The following is a 10169-nucleotide window of genomic DNA, read 5'->3' as shown; positions in this document are numbered from 1 at the left end:
GCAGACTGAAAAACCCAGAGAAGCACCGAGAGCTGCACCTGCAGCCCAGGGGGCCTGGACCTCAGCATTTTATCAACACCAGAACAGCGGATAAGAGACCAAAGGAGCTGAGCTACAACCCACAGCAAGGACTTGCTGAATTTACCATCTCCTTTCAGAAAAACAAAGTGTTTTATTATTTTGTTATTTATTCTTTACGCTTATGACCACTTTGTCTGTTAAATAAATAGTTTTTTCCATTTCTTCCTAAAGAAATTCTTTCACAAACCAATTTAAAAGAGAGACCATTTTGGCTTACTCTCTAAAAAAAACCCTATTCCAAAGTTTCCTCTCAGGTTTACCCTAAACCACAACAACAAACAAATCAATCCACAAGAATAAAAACAGCACAAATATACTTCAATTAACAGTACCAAAACCAATTATTCCTAACTCAATGAACCCATAATACCTCAGAACCACCAAAACAAACAGATCACCTATAAATACACACAAAACCAAAAGATCCATTTGGCTACAAACAATATCCCCTAAATTATCCAAAACTATAAAACATACACTGTAGTCAAGCATGCTAAATAAACAAATCCCATAAAACAATAATCTAATTATAAATATTAAGAAACCCTAAAAAATGAACTACATCACACTGACTCCAACCCACTAAAACAAACACAACACCATTGCCATGATTAAAGCCACCGCTAAATAAATAAAAACCTCCCCTATACCTCACACCACAGCCAATTACACCACTGTAAACCTTAGAAAACAAACTCTTGAAAAACACAATATCCCCCAAAAACAACTCAGTAACAAAACTCAGTTCAAAAATACTCTGACCATGTAAGCTATGAAACCGAACATGAAATAAATACACCACATATCCCTCATCACACCACCTACAAAGAGAATAAAGCTACACAATAAATCATTAAAACCCACCAAACAGAAAAAAAACCAGCTCTACCCAACCTGAATCCCTCCCTACAACACACAAAACCCCAATAACACATTTCAGAAGTCTCTTTAAAAAAGCTACTTAAATTAGTTCTACCTCAAATACAAACAAACTCACACATGAGGTTACCTTCACTCAAAACCCAAATTACTCACAACAAATAATACCAAAAAAGACAGACAAAACACGACACACCACCTAAGAACCTCATATTGAAAAGAAGCCACATAGAAGGGCCACTATTAATTAAAATTTCAGCTGAAAAGAAAATCTCGCCACTTTAAACACGGATAACAACAGAAAAAAGGAGTTTCTTCCATCAATTTGAACTCCTTTTGTCTCCATAACTCCTTTTTCTTCTGGGAGCACCGGGGAGGGATTGGTGAGACGAAGCTGAAAAGGAAAAAAGTCCCCCCAATAAACCCGCACTGGGTTATTTACCTGTTTGGCACAAAGGTTTGTCCCTTGGCGCTTCCCGAGGAAATGCTCCAAATCCAAATGCTCTTGTAGTCTCTCCATGAATCACACCCAGAACCTCAGGATAAAGTCCTCACTCCTCACAGCTCCATACTCAACTGAGCTGAGGCTCCCCTTTTAAACAGCCCCCGGCTGGAACCGCCCCATCGTTATCCATCACAGCTCCACCTGTGCCTGTTCTGTCCCCTCTCACTGTTCCCAGCTCACACCTGGGGCTGCTCTCTCCTCTCCCCATCCTGTGGCATCTCTCACCTGCAGCTGCTGCCACTCCGAGGGTGAGGACAGAGGGGACTTGCTGTTCATTCCCGGGACGGTTCATTGTCTGCAGCTGACACGATGGGGCACCGGGCTTCCCTTGCTGTGGATAAGGACCCCTCTTCTCCTGCAGGTGCCCGAGGCTGGAACGGGGATTCCACCCCCGAAAATCCATATGCCTGAGGTTCATAATTCCCAAGGAAATTCCCCAGAAATCGTTACCCTTCATTTACAAACATTCCTTTGGAATCACTCTTAACTTGTCCTTCTGTGGAAGCATTTTAAACATTCATTGGAGAGTTCAGGAGCCGAGTTGGCTTGTTTATGACTTGGCTCACAAGCCCAGACAAAACCCAAACACCGAGAACCCCGGCCCTGCCCGGCCCCGCCCCCTGGACCGCCCAGCGCCCGCCCTGCCCGAGATGGGGGCGGGACCATCGCCCGAGGCCCCGCCCTTCTCCCTGGGCCGGCCCCGCACCTCACAGCTCAGCCGAGCCGGGTTCGAGGGGAGAGGAGAGATTCTGGTATCATTTCAAAACGCATTGGGAAAAATAAAGATACCGATTACATTAAGCAGTCCAGTATGTGTTACAATGCTCTGCAATGCTCTGGGTGAAATCATCTGTTCCGCAGAAACTGTTTAAGCATATTAAGGTTTCACAGAGATGATTACAAAAAAAAGATATCTCACCCTTTGCAGCATCTCTTGCAAGACAGCTCGACTGTCAAGAGTTAATGGGTCCTCACGAATAAGAACTTGCTTTTCCAGGGTTCCTAGAATACAGCCCAGATGCCACAGTTTAGATCCTGAAGCGAAAAATCCAAATACAGCACTCCTTCAGAACCCTGAGGGACAGCCACGGATTCTGGGGCTACAGGAAACAGTGAAAAATTGCACCAAGAACGGTGCAGTGCTGGCTGGGAGAAGCAGCATTACTTTGTCCGATAAAATGCCATTATGCAGCCAGTTTAGTGCTTTAGAGAATTTTACTGCCATGGGGAAAAAAACAGGGAAAAAAAAAATTGAACCAAAAATAGTGCATTGAAACAAGCAAAATAGTGAAAAGATGCAATAAATATGAAAAACATAGTTACTTCTAATAAAAGCAAAAAAATAACAAAAAATGCAAAAAACGCGGGTTTATTTCTGATCCTTTAAACGCTGCTTTAAATCCAGAAACTACAGAAGCGCTTCTCGCTGGCCCCTGCTAGCTACAGCCGGTCCTCCTGCGCCGCACCAGGCCCCGCACCAGGCCTCCGGCCGCCCTGGGTACGGCTGACGCCACTGCCTCAGGACATCGCCGGCCCCCAGACACTGGCGCAGGCGGACGCGGGAGTCGCGTCCGTGCTCACCCTCGCTCCCCGGGCCGGCAGCTGCAGACATCCCGTCCCGGCGCAGCGGCGCTCCTCCCGACCGACCGCGCAGCTCCAAACGCCGCTCCCCGTCCCCTCAGGGCGCTATTTCTGCCCCAGGGCCGGCCAGCTCAGCCAATCACAAGCGGATGCAGCGCCGGCCCCGCCAATCCCTGTTGAGGAAGCGCCGGCCAGGTCAGCTCAGCCAATCACAAGCGGATGCAGCGCCGGCCCCGCCAATCCCTGTTGAGGAAGCGCCGGCCAGGTCAGCTAAGCCAATCACAAGCGGATGCAGCGCCGGCCCCGCCAATCCCTGTTGAGGAAGCGCCGGCCAGGTCAGCCCAACCAATCACAAGCGGATGCAGCGCCGGCCCCGCCAATCCCTGTTGAGGAAGCGCCGGCCAGGTGAGCCCAACCAATCACCAGCGGAGGCAGCGCCGGCCCCGCCAATCCCAGCTCGGCCAGGCGAGCCCCGCCCCGCTGTCTCCTCACGGCCCCGCTCCCGCCAGGGCCGCCGGATCGGGGCCGGGGGGTTCGGGGCCCGGGCTGAGGGCGGGGCGGCGTTGCGGTCGCGATCGGGACCGGGAGCGCTGCGGGCGGCACGAGCCGCTCCTGCTCCGCCCGCAGCCGGCGCTGCGCCGGCGTCCTGCCGGGGCTCCGGGCACGAGAGGACGGCGACGGCGATTTCCTGGTGCCGGCAGGGCCGGGCCGGGCCGTGGGGAACCCTCGTGCCGGCCCCGGGACCCCCCAAATCCTGCCGCTCCCCGTGGTGCCGGGGAATCTGTTTCCAGCATAGGCAGAAAAATCTTTACGAGAAACCTCAAAACTCGGGGTCACGGGGTCTGACGGGAGAGCGGAGATTCTGGTATAATTTCAAAACGCATTGCGAAAAATAAATCTATGGAACAGCTCATTTCCTCTCTATGGAAACCTCAGAAGTAAAAGCTGCTCGGCTAATTCCATAAAGCATTCCAAAATCAGGGTCCTGGGGAGCGACGTTCGGGGCAACTCGGCTGGCTTCGGCTCTTCGGGGAAACTCGGCGCTTTCCCTCAGCCGTCGGCTCTTCTCGGCTGTTCGGCAACACTCGGTCGTTCTCGTCACCCCCCCGGCTCTTTTCGGTTGCGAGAAGCATTACGTCACTTTCGCCCCTCCCTGCCGCCATCTTAGTTGTGGCTGAAGCCAATTCTGGTCGAGACGCCATCTTGGTTGTGGCACGCTTAAGGCCCCCGTCGGTGTTTAACATAGACGCCTGACTAAATCCACTAACCTTAACCCGGCTGCTGCGCGGCTGAATCCACAGCCCGTGTCCCTACATCTGGAGAAAGCACAGAAAATTTCCCCCGGGCGGCGCCGTGGTCGGGGTTTTGTGCAGGCAGTCAACTAGACACACATAGGGTCCTCTCATTTTTCCGCCCTTTTCGCCGCCATCTTTAGAAAGTCAAGCGCCCCGAGCTGCGCCGCCATCTTGGTTGTGGCACCCCCCCAAATGTCCCCCTCGGCTGCTCGCACAGGCCCCTGACCACATCGCCTGCCCGAACACTGCCCTGGCGCCGCTCAGCCCCCATCCCGTGTCCGCGCACCTGCGTACGCCGCGGAAAAATCGCTCCCAGGCGTCTCCGTGGTCCAGGTCGCGCGCAGGGAGCCGGCTGCCACGCGCCCGGGGTCCTCGCATTTTTTCCCACCTTTTTGGCCGTGAACGTTCGGCGCTCGGGCGGCAGCACTGCCCGTGAGCTCACAGCTCGGGGCTGCTGCGGGCCCGCGGGGACGGGCACGGCGGAGCGTTGCAGTATCGTTTTTTATCCACAGGATGGCAGCATTGCCTTACAGATCACAGCCCGGGGCTGCTACACGCCTCGGGTGGGGAGAGGTGCAGTACCGCTCTGTGTCCACACGGTGGCAGCGCCGCCGTAGGGAGCGGAGACAGAAAAGAACGTGGCCAAAATTCCCCTTCCAAACATCCCCGAAAATAAAGGCCCCAAAAGACCCCCAACCACAACAACTACGAGAACCCCGCCATCAACCAAGCCAAAACCAAAAAAGCCTTCATTTTAGGCTACACTTCAATATTTCTTCTATTTCTTATTTTGATATTTCTATTAATCATTACAATTTATCTATGATATGTTCATTATAGTAGGTATATTTTACATATTATAATATAGGGAACATGTAAAAATATAGAGTGGATTTATTGATATTACTTTTCATATTTTATAGTTCTCCTTTTCTTGCTTATATATATATATATTTATTTTTTTGTGTGTGTTTTCTTCTTGATATTTTAAACATATGTATTCATTAACCTAACAGATCAGAACCACAGTTAATTAGAATTGAATGACCCTGGCTTTCTAAGGGGTAAATATTTAATCTTTATTAAAATATTATGGGCACATTTTCTCTTTCTGCGTGCTTTGGGGGAGGGGGGGGTTGTTTGTGGGAGGGGGTTGTTTTTTTGGTTTTTTTTTTTTTTTTCTGAATTTTGGATTTCTTGGCTAATAAACAAGGGGGTTCGGAGAGTTACAAAATAAAATGTCCGCACAGTTTTATCGCTGCCTCTGAAATACACCTCGGCATTGACTCACTGCTGGCAATACTGTGCACGGGGAGGAGACCTGTTTAGGGTTTGAAAGGAAAAGAAAGGCACCACGGTGTTCACAGCCTTCTCCGTTCAGGTTTTTTAATTCAGCAGAAAATACAGAGGAGTTTTGCTAACTGCGCTCTTGATTATATCCAGACGTCCAGCGGAGAGGGAGGTCATTTCTCAACTCCTTCCTTGCCCACAGCCAACTTTCCACGTGCTCAGGGGAAAAAAAGAGTAGGATAAAAAAAAACGGAATAAAGAAAACATGAAAAAACAATTAATATAAAACAAATAAAATAAAAGTTGAAAAAAAAACCTCAAAAGAGTAAAAAAAGAAATAAAATTTAAAATAAATTTAAAATATAATAAATTGTTTAAAATAAAAAATATCATGAAAGTAAAATCTAAAATATCCATAAATCAAAAAATGAAAAAATTAAGAGTAATTAGGATTTTAAATAGTAATAAAGAAAAATAAAAACTAAAAAGTAAATAACAGAACAAAAATATAAAAATAAAAGAAATAAACCCAAATCATTTTAAAAATACAAAACAAAAAAAAACCTCATGAAAACATTAACCACAATACAATATTTAACATAAAAAATACAAAAATCAAAAAGTAAAAAGGAAAATAATAATTAAAATAAAATATGAAACTAAATAAACACAGCTTTCCCCTTTATGCCACTGACTACCACAGCTCTGGGAGCATCCTGGATTATGCAGGGATAGGGAAAACAAACCCAGTGCCTCCCAGAAAATAAGGTTTTCTAGACAAATCCCAGTTTTGCTTGGAAACAAATTCTGTTTTATCGGGAAGTTCACTTTGGATGAACATCCACATGTGCCAAGGCAGGAAAGAACCACCCCCTTGTGTCCAAGGGACAGCAACTAGGCCAGGATTTAAGTTTTAATGGAACTTATATATTAAAAAACGCACCAAATTGAACTTCACAAAGAGACGAATCACGGCAATTAAACACTTAACGAGTTTTCCTGGGAATTCCCAGAATTCTGCGGATATGGCGCTGAACAATTCCGGATTTACCAACATTAATTGGGTAAATTTCCTTGGAAATGTCCCCTAAGAAGTAGCAAAATTCCAACTTGGATGGAAAATAGGAAAAAATAAATGCTGCCTTACTAAAATCAGAGAGAGGCTAAACATCAAATAAAAGGAAGGAATAATATCTAACTCCTAGCTTGCCTGCAAAACAAGCCCGGAAATTTCTAACGCTGAAAACTTTTGGAACGGTCAGGAAGTCGGTGGAAGCCCATGGAATGAGGATTTCAAATCTGCTTCCTCTGCTCTGATTTTCAAGGGAAGAGGGAGTTAAACATGCCAATTTACTCCTATTCGAAAAAGGATCTCTCATTTATGGGAGTAACAATCCAAAGGAACTCCAATCTTACTTGGATTTGACAGCTGAAACTCTCAGCAGAGTTGCGAAGTTTCAGCGGAACAAAAGAGCCACAATTCCTGGAAAAACAAAATGCAACTCAGCAAAAGACAGCAATTCCATTGACAAATGCATGGAGGAGGAGGAGGAGGAGGATGACACCAGGAACACAAACCAGCTGAAAGCAACGATTTATTGGAAAGGGCTGGAAATCAAATGGACAGTCTCTGGTCATGCTCAGGCATTTCTCCAGGAGTCAGAGAGAAAAGTGGGAACCCTGCACTGGGATAAGGCCTTCCTGTGGCTTCACTTCCTACTGGCTCTCTCCTGTTTTGCCAAATACCTGCAAGAGGAAAAACAGCAGGAATAAAGTTTCAAACAGGAGGTCCTTGGTTCAGGCAGACTGAAGTGCAGCTCCCAGGGAGCAAGTCCAGGCTGGGCCCAGGGGAGCTCTGGGAATCTGGGATTGCCCGTGGAATTAAAGGGCTGGAAAAGCAGGACCCACCTGCTGGGTTTAGTGCTGGGACACAGCAAGGCCTCGGCTCAGGGGCAGCAGTTAGAGCCGGGACCGCAGGAGAACGCCCCAAAGCCGGGTTAAACATCCTGCGTGACACGCAGCCCGCTCCAGGAGAAACTCGGGTGGGAGAAGCCCCCGGATCCTCCACGTTCCTTGCCTTTAGCTGCTTTGCCTCCCTCAGAATGCTGACCTCGCCGTGCAGCTCCTACAAAATAGGAGAACCTATGGGAATCATCCACTGGTGGATCTCTAGTTATTAAGAAACAAAATGTGTCCAAGCTCTACTGCAAAGCAGCAGCTCCGAGGAGACACAGGGATTTATTCCAGAGGGGACACAAGTACTTCACAGCTTTTAATACATAAATGAATAGGAGCAGAAATTTTGCGTTTATTTTAGGTCTGATGATGTCCACAGTTGCACAAGCATGGAGGGGCCGTAATCACATTCCTATGTTATTTAGGATATTTTGAATGGCAATATATAACAAACCAATATGTCTCATAATCTGCTATTCAAAGGAAACTAATCATAAGCCGATAACGTGCAGTTTGGGGTCTATCTGTAATTTACCACACTTTTGGTTAAATTACAGCTCCTGACTGTAAAACCCCTGAGAAATCACAATTTTAATCAATTACACCTCAAAATAAAAGAATTGTGATACATAATGGCATTAAAAATTATATTCTTGCATATATAACGCAGACCTTTATCAAATACCAAAAGGTATAGAAAATCTATTTGGTAATTGCTTTGATGTCTCCTGTGAATACAGCAAATTACAAGACCCTCCTGTCGCTACAATAAGATTTGAATGTATCCACTTTCTGGAGTGTATATTGGACAAGAACAAATATTTGCAAAGGTCCGGTTTCACTTCGAACTTCTTCCAAGCAGTTGTCTCCTGTCTGATGCAGATATTTTAGTATTTTGTTGATGGATTATGATATGGATTAAGACAACAGCACACTTCTTGGTCTTTTCAGCTACGTACTGAAAAATTACCTACACAAGAAATGAAAAGCCTTACCCGAATGAATTTACCTCTCGGACAGAAGTTACAGCAATCATCTGCCTGCCTTTGACGACAGTAGCTTCTCTCTGAGAACTTCTGCCCAGTGTTGAAATGTTTCTGGTAGATCTTCAAGCATTCCCCATCTGAGGCTTTTCTCCTCCACAGAAATCCTGCAGAAAGGAAAGATAAACCAGAAAAGTTGTTTGTAAGACATTCAAACAAGTCACACCTAGATATATAACAGCAGGAGAAGGAAGCAAAAGTTTTGGGTGGGTGGTCTGACAAATATTGAAAAGAAACAAATTGTTTTTCTAACACAGTAGGCCCATGAAAGCAGAACTGGCTGAAGGACCCAGGGGTTTCTTACCAAGGCACAGCAAGGTGGTACTACCTGCCTAGAGAAAATTCATAATAATCCCCTAAAAATTACAGAAAAACAACATTTTCTTTAAAATAAAAATACAACCACACCATTAAATTATCACATTGGCAATATTCACAGGTTTTCAAGTATTATACTCGAGTTGACTTAATACATTTTTCGGAGCATGCACAAATAAATATTCAGAATTCCCAAGTACCTTTCCCTGCCTTGGCAGATTCTCCTCAGAAGCAGCCAGGACTTGGAGATACTGTAATTGCTAAGACACTTAAAAAAAAAAAAAAATTTGAATTCCAGCCTTTGAGATCACTTTATCTGGCAGGAGGGCAGTAGGATTCCTATTTGCTCAAACAGGATTCAGCCCTTCCTGCTGAGATGCCCCCAGAAAGCTGGCTCAGAATCACCAGTGAAGGTCAGAGCTGTTGGTGAAGCTGTTTTCCACTGTGTTATCTGATTGCTTCAACATCATTTCCCCGTATTCACCAATTTCCCTCTTGTGCATGAAATCAATGCATCAATTTACTTCCTGACTCCCAAAGCTCATTCTGCTTTTCATTTAAAGAAAAAGAGAGTGAAAATCAATCCAAAATGGTTCCGCAGCTGCTGAATTATTCTCTGCCTCGTGTCTTTACCGATGCTGAGGGGCACCATCATGCAGCTGCTTCTAGGAACTGGACTTCACCTCACCGAGTGGGTGGCGAGGGAGGCTCCGTCCGTCCCTGGATACGAACGCTGCGGGAAAAGGAAAGACCTCAGCGGCCCGGCCCCGGCCGAGCCCGGCAGCCCCCCCGGCCCTTCCTGCCCCGCTCCCCCTCAGAGGAGAGGGGCTGCGCGCCCCGGCCCACGGTCCCCTCCCTACCTGCAGCCGGGCTCGGCGGGCTCGGGCCGGGCTCGCCTCGGTTCGGCTCCACCCGGCGCGGTTCGGCCGCGCTCGGCCAAGCGGCGCTCGGCTCCGCTCGCTCCGCAGCCCCGGCCGCAGGCGAGGGCTCGGTGTGTGCGGCGGGAGCGGCGGGCGCGGAGCGGAGCGGGGCCGGCGGGCGCCGGAGCCGTCCGGAGGCCTCTCGGGCGGGCGCGACCCCGGGAGGGCGGCGGCATCTCGCCTCCGGCGGGCCGCACGACGGGCCGGTGTCCGCGGCGCCGCCCGGCCGGGCTCCAGCGGGCCCGGGCTCTCCGCCTCAGCCGGGGGCACCGGGGACGGGCGGCGGCCGGCCGTGAGGAGC

At 47.9% G+C, this 10169-nt stretch overlaps 1 long non-coding RNA gene across 2 annotated transcripts; it reads right to left on the bottom strand.

The window, feature by feature from the left end:
• Positions 1 to 7693: 7693 nt before the first annotated feature.
• On the bottom strand, positions 7694 to 9609 carry LOC310923589. 2 transcript variants are annotated; one of them, XR_014592636.1, is made up of 3 exons: positions 9149 to 9609; positions 8583 to 8737; positions 7694 to 7756 (listed from the first exon to the last, which is right to left on the bottom strand). It is a non-coding gene; the product is annotated as an uncharacterized lncRNA (long non-coding RNA). The 2 variants fall into 2 exon arrangements; XR_014592637.1 differs by having other exon boundaries at positions 8597 to 8737; positions 9149 to 9608.
• Between the last annotated feature and the right edge of the window lie 560 nt (positions 9610 to 10169).

This window comes from Zosterops lateralis (genome assembly GCF_965231275.1).
Source record: "Zosterops lateralis genome assembly, contig: HAP1_HAP1_SCAFFOLD_124, whole genome shotgun sequence".
Lineage (NCBI taxonomy): Eukaryota > Metazoa > Chordata > Aves > Passeriformes > Zosteropidae > Zosterops > Zosterops lateralis.
The sequence above is the reverse complement of the archived record's forward strand: the minus strand, read 5'-3'. Positions and strand labels throughout refer to the sequence as shown.